Source organism: Leptodactylus fuscus, chromosome 2 (assembly GCF_031893055.1).
Source record: "Leptodactylus fuscus isolate aLepFus1 chromosome 2, aLepFus1.hap2, whole genome shotgun sequence".
NCBI lineage: Eukaryota > Metazoa > Chordata > Amphibia > Anura > Leptodactylidae > Leptodactylus > Leptodactylus fuscus.
In genome coordinates this window covers 127,268,453-127,296,431 of record NC_134266.1, presented here as the reverse complement: position 1 = coordinate 127,296,431, position 27,979 = coordinate 127,268,453, and the positions used below count along the sequence as shown (strand labels likewise).

The following is a 27,979-nucleotide window of genomic DNA, read 5'->3' as shown; positions in this document are numbered from 1 at the left end:
CTTTAGTTATCAGGTCTTCCAGAGATTTGTGCCAGAAGACTGCTGCAGCAAGTCCCAGACCTCAGGAGTCACCTGTGATTGGCTGCAGCGGTCCTCTAGCACAAAGTGTACATCAATGGTGATGTCAGTCAGGAGATCTGTAAACAGAAGGCCTGAGCTATCGCCGCTCGGAGTGTATGGCCATGGAGTGGAAATACTGCTTTTTCTATATTAATGGGACCCTCAAGTGTACAATTAAATAATAAAATAGGAGTTGGAAACCCCCTTTAAAAGGTTCAAGAAAACTTATACACTTAACTAGAACACGCAGGTCAAACGTACAAAACCATTGCATAACTGTATGCTGTTAAAATCTTTATGAGTCTAACATTGACGTCACAAATCCATGTAGTTTCTTCTCTCTTTCTGGGCAGGATGGCAAGCAAAACAAAAATGAGGAGGATTATTAAAAAAACAAAACAAAAACAAAACAAAACATCCCCACTCCACTTGACCACTCTATTTATACTAACAATCCATAGGATAACTTTCAATGACCAGAAAACCCTTTTAGCCTCATGACAGTCAAAATGTCTGGCCATAAGTGTTATTACACAACTCCCAGACACTGAAGGATGGAGAATTCTGTAGGGACTGTAGGTTTATAAATTGGACTTGATGGACTAATGTCTTTATCCAACCTCATCTACTATGTAACTATGCAATATAAAAGGCTGAGCTTACATGACAAAGAATGCACACAAGATTTCATAACAAATCTAAATGTCACTGTTGGCGAGGGTTAAATATAATTTATACATTATCACTGAGTCCTCATCAGTACTTACAGTATAGGAAACGGCATAATGATCCGGGCATATTCTGAGCACCATCAATGACGTAAATATGAAACAGATGTATACAATACAAATATTCACAAGTATAATGATACTACAGTTTGGGACTATTATGAATTAATGTAATTATGTACCAGTTCACATTTATATATAGATGGTTCCATTCCAGCCATGAAACATTGGCAATACGTTTCACAGAAAAGCCAATACATGGGTAAGAAGATACACAAAAACAATCCATTATCTGAATGCAGAAAGACCCACAGCTTATGAGGTTTTGGGAACTGAAAAAGCTACTGCCAAATGCAGATATCCCAGAGGAGCCATGAATCTTCCTGCACCAGTGAAGTCCTGACTGGTTAAATGCCAACAGAATATTTTTCTTGGAAACTCTTGTTATTGCTAGTTCTAAAGGCAGATAGAGTCAGGCAATGACATAATGAAAACTAATATAAAACAGTGATTTTCATATTTATTACAATTAATCCAAGATTCTCATGTAACTAATAATACTAAGGCATTACAAGGAGATGCCAAAAAACACAAACAGGTGAAGTGTATGACGCCATAGCATAATTTGTTTCTGTGACAGTGTGCGAGAGAGACTGAAATTAAGATTCTGGGGACAGATACTGATGTGAATGTCTATATCCTGTGCACTGGGTACCCAATTGTATCTATTGGAATGCATTAGATCCTAAGGAAAAGGAAGTGTGTCTGTACTATATTGTACCCACCACGTCACTGCTGTAGTATACAGTGCACAGTTGGCGCCAATGACCGCGATCAGTGCCCGCATTGACCATGGGTATTAAACCTCCTGAACCAAGGTCAAAGCTGTTCCAGGCACATTTTCCTCATGTCACATTGGCGCTGCCATTTTCAGTGTATCGCCAGCCCTAGGATGGAATATTAAAGGGTACCATTGTGAAGTATAATTTGTCCTGCAAACATTAAGCCCTCATATGGCTCTGTGAGCGGAAAAATTATAAAGTTATGGGGTTTGGATGTCAAAGAGTCAAAAACGAAAATCAAAAAAGTGCCAGCAGCCGGAACTAGCTGGACCGTTAGCAATAGCAAACAAACAAGTTGGTTGGAAATTAGCTCAAGCGTCATGCATGTGTAATGTTTTCAGATGGGAAAACCAAAAATCTTAATGGGGAGGTCCAGTTTGGTCTTTGCTATGGTGCCCCCTCTTTTTGTCTGCTATAGTAGGTAGTGAAATTGTTGACGGTTTCCAATGATTTCCTAAGGTGCAAAGAAACCGCACAAAATTAAAGTGGGAAAAAAAAAAAAAAAAAAAAAAAAATACATGAATCCAACATATATGAATCTAATGACAAATTGTATTTGGTTTATTGCCAGTATTTATTAAGTAACTGAGAATTGTTCTAATACCAGTTTTACAGGATGATCTGAGTTTCAGGTGTTCCGAGACCTAACAGTATATAAGCCTTTAGTAAAACCATTAGGCTCGTCAATCTGTTGATATGAAAGGAGGAACAATTAGTCATCTTTGCATACAGTAACTTGGTATGTGGCCTTTACAACCTTTCCTCAGGGCAGTTATGAGTGATATGTGAATAGGATATAGACATTCAGGTGGAAAGCTCTGTCTGCAAAAAGCTGAAAAATGTAATGAGCAAAGGAACTTCCCTGTCTGCATTAAGTCATTCAAATCTTTAGAATATCTGAAACTGGCCAGTAGACAAACAAATAGACATCACTCCCTTCGGATTGTTAAAGCTGTGCTCCAAAAAGACAAGAAAACTTGCTTGTGCTGTAACTGCATGAAACAATAGACCTATCCTTCCAGCTATAACTTAGACTGGTCTTACACCACAGTAGTGGTTTTTGCAGTCCACAATTTGCTAATCAGCAACACTAATTTCACTCTAAAAAGTCATTCTGCAGACATCTGTGTCCATTCGCATCTGCCCATAGAGTTCTATGGGACAATCCATGCCGTGCCATGATGTCCGTGACTTTGTGGATCTGCGGATAAAATATCCGGTCGTGTAAGAGGCCGCATTGAATATAATATGTCCGCAAATGGTCTGCAATCGAGAACCCAAAATTACGGACTATTTGCGGATTTAGGCCAGCCTAAGAGTGAAAACGATTGGATGTCTGCTGGCAGAGATGTATCAACCACTTGCAGCTACTAACAACCAACCAACTAAAATGATAGCTGTTCCTCTGAGATATATTGAGTATACGGTTATATTGCACTGAATATGGAGTATGCAACCCTACAGTACTTTTCTGTGCTCTGCTGCTATATGAGAAAAACAAAAATATACCATAACAAGTCTGTGACATTTGTAAGAAAAAGAAACTTGCCTATTTGGACTGTCCTGAAAACGGCTGTTCTAAATGTCAAATCAAATAAATGGCTTGGGTCATTGCCTTAATAACATATACCAGAACGATTGTGGAATGGCAGTGCCTAGATTTTATTCCCTGCTTGCTTCATACAAAATCGCCTAAATATTCTGTGTGCAAAACTATTTTCACAGTACACTAGACAGCAAAAAAAATTACAATAGTTGTTGTGGGACTCAGTAGACCAAGACATCTAGAAAGAGGATGTCCCAGTCTAGAAGCCTTCTATATCCATGTGCATACAAGACTGGCCAAAATAATATGGTGGAAAATGTATTAAGACTAACATTTCCTATACCAAGCTTAATAAGCCAAGACTCACACTAGAAAAGTGACTTGATTTATGATACATAATGTGGCCCTGCTCTGTCTTCTTTCACAGGAAGCGGCAAGAAAGGTACAGAACATGGATATGGCACATCTTTGGCGCAAGAAAGAGCCTTGTGCCAAAGATGTGCCCAATTATCACCTACCTATGCCTGAAAACTGGCGTATATTGAAGATTCAATTCCTCACAATATATGTAAAACCAACTTAACCTCTCTAGTATCAAGTTACTGTGAAAAGTTGTGATCATGTGTTGGAAAAAATATGTTAGCAGAGAACAGGAAATTCGAGAGCTTCTTAAATGAATGGTTTTATGCATACTCTGGATGAATCAGTTGTCAGAATTATTTATGAGTGGTGGGGTTAGTTCTCTATCCCCACCCTCAATTGGATGTGCCACACTGACAGCATTGCTGCGCAGCTGGAAAAGGTCAGTACGGACAAGAGACATGTGGCAGCACACCGACTGGTCACAGCTGTAAACTGGGAGATCAGAGACATTAGAACAAGTATCTAAAGGACCACGATAACCCTACAGAGCACTCATTTACATCTAAAGCACAAGGACCCAAAACTGTTTGTACATTGCTAAATGATTATAAGAAGTATACCTGAGCCTTCAGTGGCAAGGCAATTGTAAAAGGGGGACATTTTTCACTACGCACCCAGGACTTCAAGCTGATCCTCCGGGTATTATAGACAGTGACATACGTGCCTGGTAAAACCTCAAACCCTAGTGTTAGCTGGATCATAAATGTCCTCTGCCCAGCTAGCAAATTCCAGGAAAGATTCTACATTTTATGAGCATGTAACCTCACACACACAAAAATGTGACTGTGCCATCTATTAACCCTTGACTCACAAACTAACAGAAAGTATTTGCTGGCAGACTAGTACATCAGCTGAAGTTCCAATAGTTCACTAACTCAGTTTGGTGTATCGGAAACTACATAGAAAACATAAAGACATACTATATAATTAAAAGGACTGGAAAACAAGTTATTGCTAAAAGAGTACAAAAAAAATAATAGAAAAACATCAAACCACAATGAGAAACCTTCTTACTCCAATTAGGGCAATGAAAAGATGAAGGAGTATAAAGAATAATACTGCTCTATTTTGTACCCATTCTTGCTTTATAAGTAAAATAAAACAAACACTGCATGAAAAATGGACACAAAATCCAGCGGATCCAGGCATCCAGACACAAATGAGTTAATAAAAAGCCTTGAGAAAGCAAATTACATAGGCTTGGTCGCTGTTCCAGCTGTGTAAGGATGAACCAGATGACATCATTGACCACAAGATGAAGCCAGACTAAATACCTACTTCTCAACGCTACTGTTTTAGGTTCCACAAGCCTAGCATCAGTCAAAACCCAGACGCCCTCTCAGAGATGAGAGAAGCGCCTAATTACAGCCCCGACCCACCTACACAAGAAAAACATCGACTAAGTACCCGTCAAAGACAGAACTGCAGCCAACACTTCTCTGAGCATTATTATTAGCCATTTCCTAAAAAGCAGTTTGTGTGTACAATGGTGCCAAAACTGGGAACCAGGACAAGGAGGTTTGTTTCTATAACCCTGGGGGAGTCTTCATCACAGAGAAGAGCTGAAAAGGACCTCATTCACTTCACACTCCACTTCTTTGTAGCTTGTCACCTGGACAATTGTGTGGTCACCATTTGTAGTTGGTATGAATTTGGGTTAGCGTGTCAAATAGGTAACCAGCCATAAGTACAGAAGCATGTCAGAGTCACATTAGAGGTTAAAGCATATGTACGGCTATATATATATAACATGTTGCCGCCATAGCTCTGTCCTGATGAAGCACATACACCAGGGGCTCTACTCAAACCACAAACCTCAGTTTCCACTTTCTCTGGAAGAAAGCATTTTTGTAGGGTGAGGTAACATATCACCAACATATTTCTCTACCACTCTCCAGTGAAACTAAAGGAAGTTTTCTTGATGGAGGGTCCTTGTCTAAATATGCATTTTAATAACAAAAGAAGGGCTGGGGGATAAAACTACATCTGCAGCGTGTCGTTTTTACACACACAGTAAAAGCGTTAGAAGATGGAAAATAACACATTTAACCATACGCAGGTCATACTAGAGGCGGTAACCCAGAGGCCATTGTCACATATAACTCCCAACTTTTAGAAGGCAGAAAGGGGAACAAAACTTGTGATGTGCAAAGTGGCACATTTTCTGGTGAAGTCAGGCCACGCAGCCTCCTGCCTCAGACATGAATGAAATCTGCAGAATTGGTGATGGTTGACTAGTGTGCTCTTATATACTATATACTGCATACTCATGGAGGGAATACAGGACAAATTAAGCACGTGATATGGTTAAAACTGCTGAAATACATATCTAACATACAATTATGTAATGGGGCATACAATGCAGTTGCAAAGCTATGTAAGGCCGGAGTCCCATGTGGCATTTACAGTAACCATCCACACATTGCAGAACAATACGCACAGCAGTCAGTTATAGTCACAAGTGAAATACACCTACAGAAACACTGGCGGTTTCCCTATATGTATAATTGAAGCAGAAAGTCAGCAGAAGACTTTCTATGAACAGCGCTGTGGGAAAAACCAGGATGCGCGTCTGCTGCCATTTTTCCTGTAGCACCTGCTATGAGGGGCCTTAGCCTAAAGCAGGCCTCGTGTAACCAAAATGCAGAGAGCATTTAAAGAATGATTTAATTAAAACATCAATTTAGCAGATCCATTTAATTGATACAAATAGAAACAGAAGATCAGCTTCTGTCCACTTTATTTGAACAACACAAACAATTTGTATACCATGCTTTTGTGTCTGTTGTGGTAGGATTTCATCATGATCTCAAACAAGGACCTCTCTTTATGGTCTGTGAGCTTTCACTACCTAAGGGGTTGTCCCATTAAGCGACGACTGCAGAACCATTCTCCCACTTCACAATCTGAGCGAGCACACCCTGGACTGCTGGTAGGTAGTTGGCACTCTCATTCACTTCAAAGAGAGTGCCTACTATCAGCAGCCCTGCCCACATTCAGTCTGAACAATATAATAAAGTTGATCCGCAACGTCCACGGCTCGTTTTTTAATAAAAATTAACTTTTAATGGTTCGTTTAAAACAACATATCAGCAGACAAAAAAGAAAGACATACTTCACGAACAGACAAGAACGAAAAAGAAAAAAATCACATGCCCATGGCAATAAAAGGCGCTTTTTATTGCCATGGGCATGTGATTTTTTCTTTTTCGTTCTTGTCTGTTCGTGAAGTATGTCTTTCTTTTTTGTCTGCTGATATGTTGTTTTAAACGAACCATTAAAAGTTAATTTTTATTAAAAAACGAGCCGTGGACGTTGCGGATCAACTTTATTATATTGTTCAGACTGAAAGCCAGACCCTCTCGGACTCGGGATCTATGTGATCGTGCACACCTTGGGACTCGTATGTACTGGTGAGTCTACAGCTTTAAATCCTTCCTGCCCACATTCAGCCTGGCTGCGCTTAGGTTGAACGTGGAGAGAAGATAGGTCCTGCAGTCCATTTCAATGGACAATCCCTTAAATTTCCTTATTGGCTAACAAAGGGACAAGCATAGCGTGTGTAGAAACTTTATTTTCAGAATTACCCCTACAGTAAACTGTTTATTGCAGTATTGGGCCTTACAATTCAAACTAGGTTTCATCCAATGTGACAGTTATTATCAATCAAAATTGTCATGCCATATAAGAGATGCAAACATAGAAGCATGAATTTTAAAAAAAAAAAAAAAAAAAAATTATAAAAGCAATACATTCCACATAATTATATAAATAAAAAGCACATCTAGCCCCACAAAGAAAAAAACAAAACAAAACAAAAAACACCTTATACAGCTCCGTACACACTATTCTAAGTTATGGATTTCTATTAAAGGATTAAATGTAACCCCCCCCCCCCCCAAAAAAAAAACAAAAAAAAAAACAATCATACATATACACATTTATTATCCCTGGAATTGTACTGATGCATAGAATAGTGGTGACATGTAATTTCAATTTCGTCTGCACAGTGAAGAACGGCCAATGAGCGTTTTTGGTGGAAGGGACATCACAGCTGGTGAGGACTTCTGTAAAAGAAGACAGTTGAGCAGCAGGATCGGGCTGCACTGGGAGGCATAGAAGCACTGGGGACAGGAGAGTATTTTTTTTACCTTCCCTGGCCTATTTAAAAAAAAATGCAGTGCGTTAAAAATATCAGTAAGTTAACAAGGCTACATTTTGAAGTCTTGGACATGGACTTTGTTTTACTTTTTCCTACCATGGAAGAATACTCTTTCATAAGGAGCAGGAAGAGGAAATGTTGAGGGAAGCAGGAATCCCTATCTTGGGAGACGTATATGAAAGGAATTTTGTCACAAAGGATGCAAAACGCAAACAAATTTTAATGCTGTAAAGAAGTCACTCAATGAAATGGGAGCAATTCTATTTAATTAAATAAATAAAAACACTATTAGAGATGAGCGAGTACTATTGGAAACGGCCATTTCGAATAGCACGCACCCATAGGAATGAATGGAAGCGGCCGGCACGCAGACTTAGCCGGCACGCACCCATTCCTATGGGTGCGTGCTATTCGAAACGGCCGTTTCCAATAGTACTCGCTCATCTCTACCCACTATATCAAGATTAGGGAAATGGGGTTTAGCGGAACTGAATAAATGTTAATATATACAGAGGACGATTTCACACATTTTGTTTCAAATAAATACCCAACAAAAAACAAAACAAAAAACAAGGGTTAACTTAAGAAGACTGGGTATAGTCTTGAAAACAGTGGAGGGTGCGCTTCATATATGAGCTATAATTTAAGCTTCACTTGAAGCACACAAATTGCACCAATTTGCTGATGAAAAACTGTTGGCAGATTGTACCCTTATGAGAGGTATAGCTTACAGGGTAGCCAACTATAGATGCCACTAGACACAGTTTTCTACCTTGTGGAAGAGAGCAGCTTTGCATATGGATACCCTGAAGACTCCCTAATACTTGTAGCTAAATCAGTAGCCTTTGGAAATATCATAAACTGGTTTAGATATCACATATTATTAGATATGATGCAAGCCATAGTAGCCTAGATCCCACGCTGTGGTTTTTTTGAGAATCCTCATGCTATATAAAATAAGGCTGAGGGCCCACTTTGCAGAAATCCGGCTTTTTTGTTGCATATTTAATTGTGTTTTTTTTTTAGTCAAAGCGAAGAGAGGCTGCAAAAGGAATGGGGAATATATAGAAAACACTTCTACCTTCTGCACAATCCACTCCTGTCTTTGGCTCAAAAAACCTGTGGGTCTCAGTCTTAGTTTGGGGCTCCATGTTGTGTAAACACCGTGGTTTGGCTGCATTTTACAGTTAATGTAAGGTTGCTACCGCAGTTTTTCCCGCAGCGCTTTTTTCTGGGACCCGCTATATGAGGCCTTCGCCTTAAGGAGGATTTTCATTTTAAGAATTAACAAGTTACACTTATTTGGCCATACAAAGTGATTATATCTTTTGCTACGCCTTTTCGCGTTCCCCAGAATTATTATAATTTCACATGGTATAATTAAAGTCAGAGCATTAACTGGTATTAATTACTGTCATCTAGCCAGATTTATTAACTTCTTTATCTACCTGTGTAAATCTGCCCATTAAATGTGTGTAAGCATTTGTAAAATGTGTTACGTAACTATTTATGCTTATAAATATTATGAAACAAAAAAACTTAAAAGTTTCTCAGCATACAGCACATCAGGAACATGAGCATCACCGGTAGTCTTGTTATTATTATTATTATGGTCTCAATGTTGGAGATGACAGTCTTAATTTCATTACCTGTTCCAAAATTAGATTCTAAGCACTGCAGGACTGGTATTGAAACAATTGCTGCTAGCACAGTTCCATATATAAGAAAAATATTAATGTGATGCAGACACGAGGGATGGGAGCCAGGGATTTCCTGAGGTCATTGTGCTTGCAGCGATAATAGCCACTTCCACCTGCTGTCTCATGTTATTTTAGGAAGTCCTTGTCTACAAGCTGCTGGTATTTTTTTGGCTGCGGCAAACAGGATGCACCTGTATACTTCACTCAAGTGTCATACCCAGGTGTGTAGCACAAACAGCTGACATATAGTGGTTATTTATTTTGATTACTTATATAGCATCAACATATTCTGCGGCACTTACTGTCTCAAGTAGGGCACAATCTAAATTCCCTAGCTATATGACTTTGGACTATGCACGGTTTCAGGTACTTGGGGAGAACATAGAAAGAGATACAGTTAAAGGAAACAGTGCTAACCACTGAAGTGCAGCTTTTATTCCTTAACCCATTAAGGACACGGCCCAAAAGAGCCTTAAAGCGGTTGGCCACTTTCAGACCAATATTGAGAAACAAATGTTATGGTTTGTATAATAAAAAGTTGTATAATTTTCCAATATACTTTCACGGTTCTCTAGATCTCTGCTTGTTGTCATTCATTCTGCTACTTCTAGTGGATGAAACTTTGACCATTGTCACGTGATTTACGGTCCATGGTCATGTGATGAGCATACAGGTGTACAGCTGACTACCAGGCAGATGTCTGATTATTGTGCTGTGACTAATGAGCGGCACCTGTGTGCTCATCACATGACCATGGACTGTAAATCACATGACCATGGTCAGAGTTTTATCCACTAGAAGTAGCAGAATGAATGACAACAAGCAGAGATCTAGAGAACCGTGAGGAATTGATACAGAAAGTATATTGGAGAATTGTACAACTTTTTATTATACAAACCATAACATTTGTTTCTAAATATTGGTCTGAAAGTGGCCAACCCCTTTAATGACCAGGCCTCATTTTTCAAAACTAATATGTGTCACTTTATATGGCAATATCTTTGAGACACTTTAACTTACACAAGTGATTATAAGATTGTTTTTTCGTGATGCATTGTACTTCATGTTAGCAGTAAACAATCAAAATTTTTCGTATTTATTTATTTGAAAGTTTGTAAAAAAATTTCGGGGGAATTTTCAAAATGTGAGGTGCTCTACTTTTCAAACAGATAATCATATCAAATATATTAAAAAGGGCAGGTTCACATCTGTGTCCGTGCATGTTTTAAGCAATCCTGCTGGGTTTCCGTCTTCTGCTCCGAGAAACTGGACAGGGGACGGAAACCCGGAAGTCAGTTTTCAAACCCATTAAAGTGAATGGGTCTGAAAAGTGAGCACCCGTGAGCATTTTTGTACCTGTTCGCGGCAAAACCGTTTTTTTTTATTCGGACACAAAGTCGGACAAGTAGGATCAACCAGGAACTGGGGGCACGTAGAAGCCTGGGGTCACTGGCCAGACCTAAAGCTGCAGAAAATGCAGCAGGGCACCCCTCGATCTTACCGAGGAAGGGGGGAATCCCAAGGGGTCATAATAATTGTGCAACCCCTTGGATGCTGCGGTCATGTTTGACTACGGCATCCAGGGGGTTAAAACCCACCATCGGAGCGGACCTCCGACTGGGGGTTAATGGCTGGTCTCGGCTGTATAACACAGCCAAGACCTGGAGGTAATGTCGCAGGCATAGCTTCTGTGCCCGCTGCATTCCTCTACAGTATCAACCAGATATGTGGGGGATCCAGGTAGCCTGGAGAATTATGCAAATATCTGTGGTCTGCCATGTACTGTATAAAAATCAGAGCAGAGTTTCTTACATAAATTTTTTCAGCTCTGAGCAATAGAAATTAGAGATGAGCGAGTACTGTTCGGATCAGCCGATCCGAACATCACGCTCCATAGAAATGAATGGATGCACCTGGTACTTCCGCTTTGACGTCGGCCGGCCGCTTAACCCCCCGCGTGCCGGCTACGTCCATTCATTTCTATGCGAGCGTGCTGTTCAGATCGGCTGATCCGAACAGTACTCGCTCATCTCTATTAGAAATCACTCTACTGCCATTCTTTTCATTGACACCAGCTAGAACATCAAACCTGTTGACCAAATCTTGTTCCCTGGTCAAATGCATTAGATGGATGGATGGTTCCTGGATATCACTAACAGCATCAAATCTCTGCAGTCTCAACTCTGCACATTCTGCCTAACAGAGCAGTTAATGGTTGTTCTACCTGGCCCTGCTGGTTAGATTTCTACAAGTGTCATGTTCTGCCACTGCCATCATACAACGCATTGCAGGAAGAAGTTAAAGATCTCTGTATGGGTAAACAGGCAAGGAATACATTGCTGAGTACTACTGACTAAAATGCTGCTGCGACTATTGGCAGGAAGGGGAAGTTGCCTTCTTGAGGTTTTTTTTTTTTTTTTTTTTTTGGGGGGGGGGGGGGGGGTATATATATACTGTTTATACCAACACAGTGGGAAGTGTTTTGACTAGGGTAGGATATTGAGTAGCAACTTTTCTTCTTATATTGGGATAGGCAAGTTGAAGAATTAAGGGATTTCTGTCTGGCTCATGACTTTAGAGCTGGCTGGTCCAGCTTACTTTAGCTTCATATATTTCACAGTCATGTTGAGAATTGTTCAGGAAGAGAAGAAAAAAAAAGAAAAAACAGTGCATCTATAAAAATCTGATTAAAAATATTTAATAAGCGTTTCATTATTAACCAACAGGTGTAACTTCATGTACAGTCTTATTCAAATAGTTAAAGTGAAACACACCCTTGTTGTAGAGAAAGACAAATAAACATAATGCTGCATGTCTGTACTGAATAACACTCCACAATCAATTTTCTTTTCCTATTACATATTTTACAGGATTCCTTGATGGCCGACATAGAATAAGCTTTAGTACTCATCCTCTTATGTTATGTGCATAGCACTGGAATCAACCACTGCCATGCACTGTATACACATATCGCTAGACACGCAGGCTGCATATGTCCTCAGAGGCTGATCTGGATCTAAATATTCTCGAGGTTATAGACCACAAACCTGCAGCCTACAAGCTAGGGACAATTTAACCTGGAACAGGGGAAAAGAACACGACTGGCAGCAATGAGCTAAGTACTGGGGCCACTGCTGGGGTTATTTATTAATCAATTCTTATTGCATAGAAACCGAAAGGGACCCTTCAAATTTTTTTTTTTTATGTGTGGACCATTTCCCTGGCCAAGTTTGAGACTCCTGGCCTAGATAATAGGAATGTTCCCATCATAAAGTTACTTCACATACACAGTGGTTGTGACCGGATCAGAACTACTGGTCTCGAATTCTACAACATACACAATATTAGTTTATTACAGAGTACTCATACACAATACATATGTTTAAATGCATACATTTTTTTAGAAATTAAGTAGCCAATGCAGTTTTACTCTGGGTTCACATCTGTGCTGGTATTTACATTTATCTGTTCCATTACAGCAACCAAAAAACAAAAATAGCAGTAGTGAAGGATCCATCACATGAGCAACAGCAATGGCAGAAATAGTCCATAGAATGGTCCGTCAGGTTTCCATCATAGTGCCCATAATTTTTCAGGAAAATATCAGAGTCTGCAAAAAAAACTTCAGATAGAGCGTATATTACAGATGTGAACCTAGCCAGCCATAGACATTAGAGGGGTCATCCACTTTCTCAGAATGATGCTCTATCCTTAGGGTTAGCCATCAATCTGAACATGGATAACCCCATTGAATAACGGTCTGAAAAAAATGTTATTCAACCTGCAGCCATTCTCTACTAATCATTGATACATACACAGCTTTGGTTTGAAGAAGCATTTACCTACTGTTAAGGATGGGGGAAGGGGCACTGGCAGACACCTCTGGTAGCCTCTTATCTCACTAAGAGGAAATGGATTTAGCAGACAAAACCAAATCTATTCCTGCCTCATCATCTGCTGGGAGTCAGATGGTCAGCCAATCCTGGCAATATCTGGCCAATATTTATCTAATGTGTGTAGCCAGCTTTGTGTAGCTACAGTGCCAATCCTGACTCGCCCCTATAGTAAATGGGGAATAAGTCAATACCAGAAACATCTATATCCTGCTTATCTCCAAAGAGAACAAAATAAAATTGATTAATTCCCCATCCCTCTTTCACATACCTCAAATTGCTCAAGATCCCACAAATGGACAGATTTGGTGAGCTTTACTCTATTACGCACTGCCAATTTCAGATACTTCTTAATTATGTCAACTTGATACTCAACTCAAGCCTATTTTCCTACTTATTATCCACATGAAAGCTACAGTACTCTTCATCAGCAGACATGGAAAGCATCAGTGATGAGAAATACAATGTTCCAACAAAAGCTGAAGATTCTTTGCCATATTAAGACAAGATGCGGTTACACTGATCTTTATTTGCACAGTCCACAAACAAAGAACATCTGCCCTTGCGTAACCTTTACTGGGACTTGTGACTCATTTATTACTCCTATTTTTCTGGTCATTACACATGAGACCGCCATCTGTTTAAAGCCATCAATTTCAGACATCCCCACTTCCTAGCAGCTGGATTAAAGCCAAAAAGCTATAACTTTATATAATATTCTAACGATAGAAATATTCACTAAAATGTGGTTTTCCCTGAAAATCTCTGTCATATATATCTAGTACTACTGTAGTGCAATATTTCATGTGTGTGTGTGTGTGTGTGTGTGTGTGTGTGTGTGTGTGTGTGTGTGTGTGTGTGTGAGAGAGAGAGAGCGAGAGCGAGAAAGAAAGGAAAAGAAAAGAAAAGAAAAAAGAAAAGGAGAGGAGAGAAAGAGAGAGAGAAGTACTGTAGTGCAATATTTCGTTTAAGGAGCCTCTGTCAATAAGGTGTACACGAGTCTTCCAGATACGCGAGTTACATATAGGCTACAACAGACAATTTTTAAACACTTCTATATAATATCAACCTTACAACAAACAAACAAAAAAGACTACATTAGAATCTGGTCTCGAATCTGGTCTCAGTGTCCCACTACAATAAACCTATTTGTCAGGTCTCCAGCAGTGAACATTTCTGCAGATGTAATTATTATGGTCTGTTACAGGCAAGAAGTATGTGCAGAACTAGAATGGCCATATGTATAGTGTTAGAAGGACGGCTGTTTTGGAACAAAGCATAATGAAGAAGGCAAAAAGTGATATTTTTGTTGCTCACTTTGTGAATTTAGCTCTGGGTATTTTTCTTCTTAAGAAAATATATCTGTAAAGTTGACAGAGGAATGTGCCCCTCTGACATTAATGCTTAAAATAGTTCTTGGTTTGGGAGATCATACAGAGGATTTAGCTCTGTAGGGGATGAAAGTGCCCTCTGCCAAACCAGCTGTCCCGGGATATGAACCTGGAGGGTTGGAGCAAATTCAGATCAGAGACCATTAGTTAATGCTCAAGTGGACTGTAAAATAACTCTTATGTAAAATCTCTCAAGTCTGCATACAAGAGCACGAGCAGTTACAGGACTCCATGAAAACATGTATTAGTAAAATATATATTAATTAAAAAAATAGGTCTTAAACAACATTCAATGATACGCTGAAAAAAAAACAACTTACAGTAACATTTTCAATAGAACCAGAAAGTCATGTGCCCAGGGACAGTAACAATAAACCAGATATTAAAGAAATATTACAGATAAAACTGTACTTAAAGAGGACCTTTCACCTCCTGGGGCACATGCGATGTAATACACTGCTAGAAAGCCGACAGTGCACTGAATTCAGCGCACTATCAGCTTTCCCGTTCTGTGCCCCCGGTGAAGAGCTATCAGTCCCGGTACCGTAGCTCTTCACTGTCAGAAGGGTGTTTCTGACAGTCAGTCAGGAACACCCTTCCTCACAGCATCGTCTATAGTGCTGTACTGTGAGAGTGGGGAGGCTGCATCCATAGAGGAGTACTGGGGGGGGGGGGGGTTCCTCACCTCTCAGCATCATGGCTGGGCGGAAAGCAATGCCCGCTCTCACAGTACAGCACTATAGACGCTGCTGTGAGGAAGGGCATTCCTGACTAACTGTCAGAAACACCCTTCTGACAGTGAAGAGCTACGGTACCAGCACCGATAGCTCTTTACCGGGGCACAGAACGTGAAAGCCGATAGTGCGCACTGTCGGCTTTATAGCGGTGCATTACACCGCATGTACCCAGGTGGTGAAAGGTCCTCTTTAAGGGACCCCTTTATGTGCTGTGATTATTATTATCTGTAACCCAAGTAAGAAAGCTATGCTCCCCAAGTGAGAGTACCTGTCTCATGTGTCAAGGCAGAGACCAATTAGCCCAGCGCAGGCTGTGGGTACCATATTACATATTCATACAACTTGTAATATGTTCATGTACATGAGGGAAAAGTCTGCAAAGAGCTAAGCAGTTTCAATTAAAAATGATAAAACTAGAAGCAATTGTCTGTATTTTCTCAATGTGCTCTGCAGACAGTACAGCCCATTGCCTTGTGTAAGCAGCCACTGGGGAGAGGCTGAAGCTAATGATCCACATTAGGATAATAATTTTTCGGCCAGAAAAAACAATTGGTCTACCTTTATTTCAAGAACATCTAAGCTCTAAAGCTACACTCATGAAGGTGAAAATCAGCCATGTGACAGATTTTTTTTTTTTTTTTTTTAAAGACAGTCATTACACGGCTGCATTTAATGTGAATAATTTAATGGGGCCTATTCACATGGCTAATTTTTTGATGGCCCGATTAACGTACCAGGTCTGTCAGGCCCTATTTTTACCTGTTTTCATGGATCCCTTAATACACTGAAATGTATGAAGGATCCATGAAAATGGATGCCCCTAGGGTGCAAAATGGCTATGAAAAAGTTAATTTTTCACGGCTGTTTTGTATCATGGTTGTGTGAATGTAGGCTCAAAATTCTATGAAATAGATGCAAAATGGCCATGGAAAATTGACAGTTTCCATGGCTTTTTTTTTTTTTTAATCATCTATGGTCATGTGAATGTAGCCTAAAAGTAAAAAGGACCTTTTACCATACATATTACTGTATGTGTGAATGGTATAAGCAGGTTTAGTATTCCTAGCTTGACAGTAAAGGTGAATAAACATAACTCTTTAGAAACTGTAATGAGTAGAATAATACTGTATATTTACACAGTCAAGGTACTTATGTCACAACCCATTTCCACAGGAGTCTGGTTTCAGGTGCACAAAGTATCACTTGACACATATTACAGCTCTATCACAAAATACTTTAAGTGTTCAGACAACCCTGTGAATGTCATCCGCTTCTTCAACACTCCTGGGAAGCCTTATCAAAGCCTGACCCTCTGCAGGAGTTAATCCTCGCTAGGCATGAAATAACCTTCAGACATTCTCAATGGTCTTTATTATGTCATTCAGACAAGATAATTACTAAACAAGTCAACATCACGCTCTCTTTTGTCACGTATTGTATGAAGTGACAGGCAAAAGGATATCTACAATGGGTGGATAAGTAGTCAGTAAAGGAAAACCACATTTCTATTGATACTATAAATGATGTAAAACAATGTAAAGATTACACACGTTCCTTTACATTTTATATACTATGAATGGCAGATCTGCTTCAGAAATCTCTGGGACCGTTTATCTGAATAGAGCTTGCAGAAATCTATGTGTCCGCTGCAGAAACAACCACATTCCAGTCAACATATATACTTTTAATCAGAAGAAATTTGTGTAACAAATCTGTCACGATCTGATGACACTGACATAAAGGGTTAATATCATTCCACTTAATGTAGTAACTTCTGATTCCAAATCCTATCACCAATGATTTACAAAATATTTAAATTATTATATATTTATTTAAATTATTTATCTATATATACACACACACATACGTACATGTGAATTGGAGTAGAGTTACAATAACACAGCCTAGCCACTACACTGTGTACAGAGCAGTCTGCTTCTGGCTCCATACACTGGGTTGATATCAGCTGATCAGTGGGGATACCACACTTATATCCTAAGGACATCTCATTTACTACAGATTACCTATTCTCAGGATAAGCCATCAATGCCAGATCTGTGTGGGACCAACTCTCAGCACCTCTAACAATCCTGTTGTTTAAGTGGACTACAACAATCTATTTTAGATATGAGAAATATCTACACTTGATATAGACAGAGCCTTATCTATACATCCTTTCCTTCACAGACCAGGAGTATGAATTCAATGATTTGAACAGTTAAGCAGGAGACATCTTGACGTGTTATATTTCAATCTAATTCTACTTCTTGTCAGCAATCACACTTCTTTAGTACATGGTTTATTCACTTAACCAACTGGTAACAGTCAGCAGATTGCTATTTTACTGATGGACAGGTTTGTCCTGTACAAGTAACTGCACACTGCTGTGAACTGAACGTCTACAAATTATCTGACAGATCTGATGTATATAGAGAGCTAGAACATTTCACATGTAAACTGGAGATTCCTGACGCCAAGACAAATTCTCAACTCATTGCAATATGGGTTCGCCATGGTACGTGCAAAAGAATCTACATCATGTGCGGTCATGTCCTACAGTATGTGTGCATCACATTTGAACACAATATAAAGTATAGAAACTTCTCTGTACTAAAGAAATGGAGCACTACGCTAATAAGCAAAGTGCTCAAAATCCTTTAAGCCGCCAAAAAGTGTAGTGATAGAATAACAAGGTATAAAAGGAAATTAAATGGACCCATGCGGTGATTTATTCTACTCTATGTATGATAGAGATGCCAATCCTTGTGATGTATAAAGTAGGTTTGCCTATAGTATCATACCTGCAACATCTTTGTCTGTTTGTTACGCAAGTATAAAATATTGAATGGCTACATTCATTTTCCATATACTGTAGAGTTAGAGTAGGATGTGTAAGTAAATCCTGACACTCTCTCCCAGGAGTCCTAAGGGTAAGTTCACATGGGGATTTTTTTGTCCGGAACCTGAGTTGGAGGCCGCCTCAGGTTCTGGCCCAAAATATGGGTAGCCGTGACCGAATGCCGTTGCAATGCACCGGCATCCAGTCGCGCACTCAGCGCCGCACTTCCCATGAGGCGACCTGAAGCGACCGCTTCAGGCGGTGCTATGCCAGGGCCCCCGGGGAGGGCGGTATTTTTGCTGACACAAACAAATGGTTCACCCCCGCGCGCACTCTGCTCCGGATTAGGCCCAATGAATGGGAGTGTCTTCAGGCCAAATCGCGATGCGACTCAGCTTAAAGAATGAGCATCCCGCGTCTTTATTCCAGGAGCCAGAAGAACCGGCTCCTGGAAAAAAAGACCTGAGCGGCTCCCATTGATTTCAATTGGAGCTGTCTTTTTGGTCAGGATTTTGAGGCAGATACATCCTCAAAATCCTGTCCAAAAAAACCCCATGTGAACTTACCATTGGAGCCCTTCTTAACCTACTTGCATACAGTGATCCTCAAATTGTATTGTATCTATGTGTACAGAAAAGGCTGACAATGCGCCTGTATGTCTGAAGTCATCAGGACTCTCACTGCCGCTCCAAGTAGTCCTGTCATTTTACTCTGCTGTAAAACACAGAAGAGGACTCAGCTTCTCTCCCTCTATTAAACTCAGACAGGGCAGCAGAAATCACCTGGTTAGCTTTAAAGACTACAGACTGCTAGGCCCAATAGATTAAGCACAAGTAAACGAAAAACACTGTAGTCTATAAAGAATCAGAACAGGGCTTAGCTTTAGTCCTTCAGACCACCACTGCAGAACATAGGATATAAGCCACTTCCTGTGATATGTATATTGTGTAAAAGAGTTTTAGGAAGGTATCCAACCCTAAAATGTAATTTCTCTCAGCTGCAGCCTGTACTGCATTTGTCTTTGGCAGGGGTGCATTCACCACACTGTGATAACAAGAAGCCTTCGATCCACTGGATTTAAACTTTGGAGCTTTGAAGCCAACAGGAAGCCCCAGCACTGTCTTAGAGCCGGATACCAGGGACATCACAGCCGCATAGAATTAGCAGGATGGACATAGCAGCAGAAAGAAAAGACAATCTGAAGAGTTGAACAAGTTCGTGTAAGAGGCATCTTCTATATGTCAAGCACAAACAAAATATGCAATAGGTCTATGTTTTTTACATGTCATCTCTCCTGTCCGTTAAAGTAACTTCACTCCCCAAAAGATAACAATTCTGAAGCTTTTCTTCTATTTCTAAGACTCTGCATTCTGTTAATGCTGACAACTAAACAATTAAAGGAATCCCAGAGTTTTCATGGAAACTTGAAATATTAGCAGTGTCCTGTGGACAGTCTGTTATTTGGCTGTATAAGCTTTCATACTTGGCTTTTTTTTTTTTTTTTTTAAATGTAGATTGTGAGCCCCATATAGGGATCACGATGTACATTTTTTTCGTATCAGTATGTATTTGCAGAATGGGAGGAAATCCACGAAAACACAGGGAGAACATACAAACTCCTTGCAGATGTTGTTCCTGGTGGGATTCGAACCCAGGACTCCAGTGCTGCAAGGCTGCAGTGCTAACCACTGAGCCACCGTGTTGCCCCCTATACTTGGCTTCCTATCAGTTTTATGGCTGCAGCACATTTTATATTACTGACTGACCCGAGAGCTGTACAATATATAGAAGTCCTTCCCCTTCCACCATTCATTTTTACTACCAGATTCTTTATACGTAATTTTGCCTCTTGAAACTCTAAAATAGCAAACCAATAGGTGAGAAAAATGCAAGTGGACATAATATACTGTAGGAGATCTAATGACAATGGACTGCAAAACCAAGTTATGATGCAGCTAAACGTTCTTAACACAGAAAAAGAAAAATCTGAGCACTCAGAAAAGCTGCTTGATGTCTATGATTAGTATCAGATAATCAGATGTAGACAGACTTCTTACACTCACTGTAATCTGTAGCAATCTGACTAAAGTCCAGGTAGGGAGCACAAAGCAACAAAGCCCTGTATAAAGGCTGTGACCGAGGGTTGTCTCTAGAATGGAGTGGTTTAAATCAGGTTTGTCGTGGATCCAGAAGGTGGAGCTGCCGTGGCTCTTGGAGTGTTTAGAGTAAGTTCACACGGGGTTTTTGGTCAAGATTTTGAGGCCGTATCCGCCTCAAAATCCTGACCAAAAAAGACGGCTCCCATTGATGCTAGCAATGGACACTACTAACGGTAGTGTGAACACCTACTAGGAGTCACAGTAAGCTGTGTAAGTGGCCATGGGCATGCACAGTCAATTCTGCCCTAGGCCCGATGGCAGAGCCGACTGCGTATGCCTAGTAGATTGAAACCCAGTACCGAAGAAGACACAGGGAGAGAGCATTCCAGAAGAAGATCGAGGCGGCGCTGGAGAGTTCTCTTGCAGTATTGGGGATGCCCCCAGTGCTGTTTGAGCGATGAGAACCGCCCCCAGTGCTGCAAGAAAACTCATCTGCATACCGAAGAAAACCCAGATTTTTACCGAACGGCGGCGCAGAGAAGACATCTAAAGGTAGGAGAAGAATAGCCTTTCTTAAGACTATTCCTACATGTTAGTCAGAAAAGAAAGGGTATCCAATGATAGAATCCCTTTAAATAAAGTGAATAACATTTTGTTCCAGAATCATATACTCTATTAAATGAAAAGGAGTCTGAAAAGTTAGTAACAATTTAAGATACTAATCCACTTACTGGCGTATTCCACGATTTGAGTATTGATGACTCTGCGTATCCCTGCTGAACAACTGATGGAGCCCACGTAAAGTGAATGGGCTGCGAGTTGACAGGTCCTTTAATAAAGTTCATAACTATCACCCCATATGCCTAAAACAAATACTCACACCATGAATTGTTGTTATCTATGCTACGGAGGTCATTCCTGGAGTGTTGACCTTGCTATATCATGTAAGGGGACGCTTAGATCCTTACACAAGCCATGTATGGAATTGCTGAGAAACACACAGGACATTGCTGCAAAAACATTAGTCGTGATTGACAAGGAAATAGGACAATGCAAATAATGATTGTCATGAGGTTTCCTCCATACAATTCTCTAGTCAGCTATAATCCATTTCCTTGCTTTCTTATCTTTCCTATATAATAAAAACAAGGGAACAGATAAAGGGCTATTATAAATGCTACAGTTTGTAACACTGCTTGCAAAACTAATATAAAGAATGGTAACACAAAGTTTAACCCCTTCCCGCCACAGCCATTTTTTTTTAATTTTCTTTCTTTTAACTTTTTTTTTTAAATTTTTTCATTCACAGAACCATATTAATGTACATTGTAATGGTACCATTTAATATTCTGTAGAATGCACTGAAAAGCTGGAAAACAATTCTGAGAAAAAACAAACAAACGTGTGACTTTCTTATGGGCTTAGTTTTTACGGCATTCACTGTGCAGCCATAATGACAAGTCACCTGTATTCTATGGGTCGATACAATTCCAGAGATACCAAATTTATAGATGCATATAATACATACAATAATGAGCCTGGGAGTCTTCAATAAACTCCCCGCTGTCATAGTGATGGATTGCCGGCCATGGATCTCATTCCCAGAGCCAGTGATCCACCCCAAAAACATAAGCACCAATGCGGGCCCGGTCACTGAATCTCTGCTGCATAATAATGAGGTGACCAAGCAGCTATGGCAGCCATTCCCCTCCTGAGCAGCTGCCATATTTAAATATCCAGAATCCACTGTAAGGGCCTGTTCATACGGGCACAGAGGGGGTGGATTATGGCACGTAACCAACATCATAATCCACCCCCTCACAATGGTGGTCTATGGAGACCGCTAGCGGCATGTCACTAGCGGAACAAAGAAGCGAGCTGCCCTTTCTTCAGGCGGATTCCGTGGCTCATTGATAGATCAATAAGATAGGTGCACGACTTGCCAGAATTACTAAGAGGCTCCAGTGCTTTGTTGCAGATCTACGCCAGGGACTAGCATAGATTAGTGGTATAACTCATGCCAGTTTACTGGCCCGAGCTATAGTAAATCTGGCAGACTGGGGTGTCGCCAGCCCACCTACATTCTCATCCTGCTCAGCCCACTATCTAAAATAGTGCACAAAACATATATATGACTGCACCAGTCTAGGCATAGGGTGCTCACCAATGGGAAAAGGATTTGTCCCGTTCAATATAACTCCAAAAACGCAGGCGGCACACCAAGAATAGTGAAAAAAAAGTGAAGGAGGTTTATTGTGATCCGCGCGTATATCACATTGAAAGCAATAGGGAAAAAAGCAGCCCATTCATTTCTATGGGGAGGGCACATATGCCGGCTCCCATAGAAAGCAATGGGATCTGTTTTAACGCCGCTGATTCGCGTATCAGCGTATACTCCGTGTGAAGGGGCCCTCATACTGCGACATTTCGGCTCCAAGAGCCTGTTAGGCAGGCTCTTGGAGCCGAAACGTCGCAGTATGAGGCAATAAACCTCCTTCACTTTTTTTCACTATTCTTGGTGTGCCGCCTGCTTTTTTGAAGTTATCTAAAATAGTGGTGATCAGGGCTCAGAGGCTGAGATGAGCCACAGTGTACCAATAATGCAGTACATGGTTAGCCACCTATACTGACAGTTTTTATGCTTCTGTTTTCAGCTCACAAAACATTTAAAAAATTTTTTTATCAGATATAGTAATAATGTAATATGTTCAGTTCCTACACAAAGCAACCTCTCCCTAAACTCTACAAACGTAGAGTCCACACACATGGCTTGGATTAGAAATTCTCTCCAGGCAGCCCTCCCCGAGGAATAGGCATTCACAACTCCTGCACTTGTGCTCTGGAGATAAACATTACAGACAGTGCCACATACACTTCCTGCAACTAGTAGTTTCCTGTCCATAGCAGACCTGCAAACTATAGGTTACGTTCAAGAGAGGAAATGCCATCTTCACATATATACAGACAAAAGAAAGAGACCAATAGGTTTCAATCTATCCGTACATAATTCCCACATCACCTAAATACAAGTCATACACGGTATACTAGAATACAAATATATTCAGAATTTGCTTCATACTCCATATATTACACCTTCAAAGGTTCAGCTAGATCATGATGACTGTACAATGACGTCACATTCTCAGCTGGCAAAAGGCTGTATAAGAGGTAAGATCTATAGAAAAATGGAAAGGCAAGTGATTTGGATCAGAATAAGACACTGATATTTGCAGTTTTATCAGCTGCAAGTAACTGGGGGGAGGAGGGGGTACTTTATTATACTAATGTATCCTTACAAAAGTTCATTAGACTAGGGCTACACATCTATTTTGGCCTCAACTCCAGTTACACGACCAAAGATTGTCAGGTTGCCCTGATACTCCTTCATTAATCTTAGCAAATGACGTCAAATTGTGACTAATATTGTACTGCGACCAGGACTTCTAGCCTTAAAAACACCAACCACGATGTGACTCTATTCATTAACATTAGTGAAGGAGACAGAGGGCAGCCTGGTGGTCTGTAGTCATGCAATGGGAGTCACAGCCATAGTCACTGTTTAGCCCTACTCTTAATATTAGAGCGATGAGAGGCTGACACCCAGATCACTTGTTTCCTAAACAGTATATAGAGCCAGTAGATGTCACACTACACTATCCACGCCTGCTCCCAACTCTGTACACTGTGCAGAACAGCATTAGCTATTAACCAGTTTCTGGTATCTGCAGGTAGGCTGGGAACCTTATGTCTACTAATGGAGAAATACATTTCTAACTACATAAAAAAGAAAAAGACAATGCAACGACCAAAAACAGAGATACACCAGAGGTTATTACAGCGATGACAGTCACTGCATATTTAAAGAAGTTATCTGGTTTATAAGATTGATGGACTATCCTTAGGATAGGCCATCAATATTAGATCTGTGGGGTTCTGACACTTGGAACCCCTACAGATCACTGGAGGAACTGAGGCAGCAAAGAAGTCTATAGTGTTGCACTGCAGTACCTACACTCAACGCTACAGTTTGTACGACTCTCCTGTGTTGCCATAGTACAGTTGTTCTGCGGGAATCCTGGGTGTCGGACCCCCACAGATCCTAAGGATAGTTCAACAATCTTACTAACCAGATAACGCCTTTAAAGCTAAGTTTACCACATGGACTCCATTACATTAGTCAAATAAGATCCTTTTGTGCCATATGACAGATCCATCTCTATCAGGGTTTTCCTATAACAGAACAGAAAAAATGGAAATCCCTACAGAAATGTGGCTTGAGCCCAAGATGATCATTTTGTGAAATTATTGTAGACAAATCTATGTATACTTGTCAGTAGCAACAGCAAAGCAGAAGAAATAAAACATTAAGGTGAATGTCTTAGCAGTGTGTGTGGTGGATTTAGATTTCATTCTATTATGAAGTTGCGGACAGCTCCCCCTTTGGGCATCCCATGTTTACAACGCTGTTCAGATCTGAACGCAGGCTGCTATTAACTATCAAGCATCTGGTACATAGTAGTGTATATGCTTAACCAGGGGATTCAGGAATAACTTCAACAGCTGTTCTTTCCTTCTCCACATAGTAATGGCTCGACTGGTTATTGTGCATCACATTTCATGATAGACTCAAGACTGTCTAAAAGACTTATTCAGTATGGAGATGTCTAGAATGATAATGGTATTGCACAAAGCTTTATAAAATACCAAGGGGCAAGGCAGCCAAGTAACCAAGGTATTTATTACTAGTTCCTATGAGGAATGTTCTCATCCCAGTTACCCGAGAAGGTAAATGGATTTGGTAGTTTCCACTATTCACAGAATAAGCCATAAACGTGGGATCCTATCTCCGGGACCCCAATTATACAGCCCAAAGAGCCTACATCTAGGGATCGACATAGATATGGTCAGATCTCCAAAACTGAGTAGGATTGCACCATTCAGTAGCCACTCATGGGCACTTTGGCTTGCAGATTGGGGCATTTAATTGTCACATAGCTGGTGGGACCCCATGTATCAGACTCCTATGGCATATGCCAAGTAGAAGAACCCCTATAGTTATTGCCCAAATACAAACAGTAAAGTTGGGTTTATATTTCGGCAGAGCTCCTTACAAAGCATTTAAGTGGGTCTAGTATTACTATATAGCACAGGGTTAAATGGCACACTCCTGTCTGCTGCTGCGCTGTGTGTGACATAGATCTCGTATACAGATGACACTACTGGAGGGGCTTGTGCTGGGGGTACATTAGGACTATCATGCCCATTATATAGATTAGGTTACACATTATTTACTAGGACACCTCTCCAGACTGGTAAACGTGAGGTTACAGGTGAGGGGCGGCTCCATGGTATAAAGGGGCCCCATCACATAATACTCTGTTTGATGGGACTTAATATTACTAGTTGTGGATCCAAGTGTCTAGTCACTAGACTCTAGTGCAAGCTCTGTACAGCGCCGCAGAATATGCTGCCACTATATAAGCAGCCACACATACAACACAGGTGACCGAGAGACAATCTGTTATATGCAGCCAGAAGTTTATGGGACATGTAAAATCTCCCCCCATCCTATACACCTGGTCCAGCCGTCCAAGCACTAGAGTAAGCCATAGCCCCAGTGACTGAATGTCAGGTAGGGGGTCTCCTGGAATGTGGCACTTAGGAGACACACACAGCCCAGCCCTTTGTGTCTGAAGACACCGGCACTCACCTCCTCTCCGCCTGTGCTGCCCTCCCTGGGTGTGAACAAGATATAGCTGAAGTGAATCCCGCTCCTAGGAGACACGCGAGTAAGTGCAGCTACTACAGAGGAAATGACTAAGAGCACAGGACTGGCCCTCATTCCTGAGGTACGGCTCATTAGCATAGCCACACCCCTCCCAGTGTGTGCTGCTGTGTGACGGGGAGGGGCTGTGACAATGGGCAGCCTGGTACATGGCTCATATTCAATGGGGGAGAGTCCATAACTGCTGTCTGTTACCACACGACCTGTTCGCACACAGCGGAGCAATAACTGCATGTCTTTCTTAAGGAACAGTGCCGTCTTTAAAACTTTTTAAAGTCAGTCCTGACATTTTGTATCAACAAGTGTGGACGTACATTATATTGAGCGAAGACTGAGTGAAAAGAGGTGGACAAAGGAGAGTGTAATGCGTGTATAATATAAGTTTAATACATACATATTTGTCACATTAATATTATGTGCAATATAAACATAAAATGATTAAAAAAACAACTTAACCGCTTTTTTAAGGGGATTAGGTTTTTGTTCATGGGGTCCCCAAGCAGACCCCACAAATGGAAACCCGAATGCAGTTGTGAACCTAGCTTTAGATACTCTTTTATGTCACATTAGCCGTTATGTAGACAACATCCCCTGGCAAATATACTCACTACTGACATCAGGGATTTTCTGCTTCCCCTCCAACACTTGGAAGATATCTGTTTTCCAATATTGTATAATATGAGATTATAAATCAGACTGGCTATTCTTTTTCATCCATATATTATTTACAACAGGGTATGAAACTTATTGCATTGGAGAATGGCCAGACTCCACTGTATGCTTCACTTGTCCCTCAATAACTCCTATGGGCAGTGAGTTTTGACTTAATAGGGGACGCGCCTATTGCTGTGAGAGAACTCATTTGCATACCGAAGAAAACCCGGATTTCTACCGAATGGCGGTGCGGAGAAGACATCTAAAGCTAGGAGAAGAATAGCCTTTTTTAAGGCTATTCCTATGTGTTAGTCAGAAGATAAGGGTATCCATTGATAGGATCCCTTTAAACTTATTAATCCACTTTTTCCCTCTCATTCCTTTACCCTTGGTTTATACTGACTTTTTGAAGGTGGTCTACAACTGGTAGATTTAGGCCAAGGCACCAAGGGTTGGAAATGCTGCATGAAAATTCGCAGCGTTTTACAGTAACTGCAAAGTGGAAGGGATTTTTGTGAATCCCATGCCCACTTTGCGGTAAAAACTGTCTGCATTCCTTTTGTAGCCATTCTTGGCTTTGGGTTAAAAAAAACGCAGCAAAATCTGGAACAAGAACCGCAACGTGGGGCCTCAGCCTAAGGACACATGCACACTGCAGAATCTTTTGAATTTCTGACAGATTGTGCTCCCAAATCACTGGTAGATTCTGCCCTGGTTCTGCCTCCCATTGTATTCCATTGGGGACAGAGTTTGGAGCAGGACAAAAAATTAAGCTTCCTGCTCAATCTTGCAGAGTTCATGATTTATTCAGCCACAGATTATGCAGTTCACAAAATCCCATAGATTTTTATTGTTTTACTCCACACCTTCAAAAAGTCATTTTTTTTTTTTTTCTTATTTCCCATACACAGAGTTATCGAGGGCTTTTCTTTTTGTGGGACAGCTTGAACTTCATAATGATGTCATTTAATGTGCTGTACATTTTACTGGGAAATTAGAAGAAAATTCAAGTGGGGTAGAATTCTAAAAAAAAAATGCAGTTACACCATTTTCTTACAGGTTAAAGTGGATGTCTAGGCAAAAATGGACAGTGAACCCCCCCCCCCCCCCAAAAAAAAAA

General features: G+C 40.6%; 1 protein-coding gene across 1 annotated transcript in view; it reads right to left on the bottom strand.

The window, feature by feature from the left end:
• The window catches only part of FHL3 (four and a half LIM domains 3), a 42,283-nt gene extending 16,060 nt beyond the window's left edge, over positions 1–26,223 (bottom strand). Inside the window, exon 1 of the mRNA XM_075264571.1 lies at positions 26,131–26,223. The gene's annotated coding sequence lies outside the window, so the exon portion shown is untranslated. The remainder of the gene's footprint in view (positions 1–26,130) is intronic.
• Between the last annotated feature and the right edge of the window lie 1,756 nt (positions 26,224–27,979).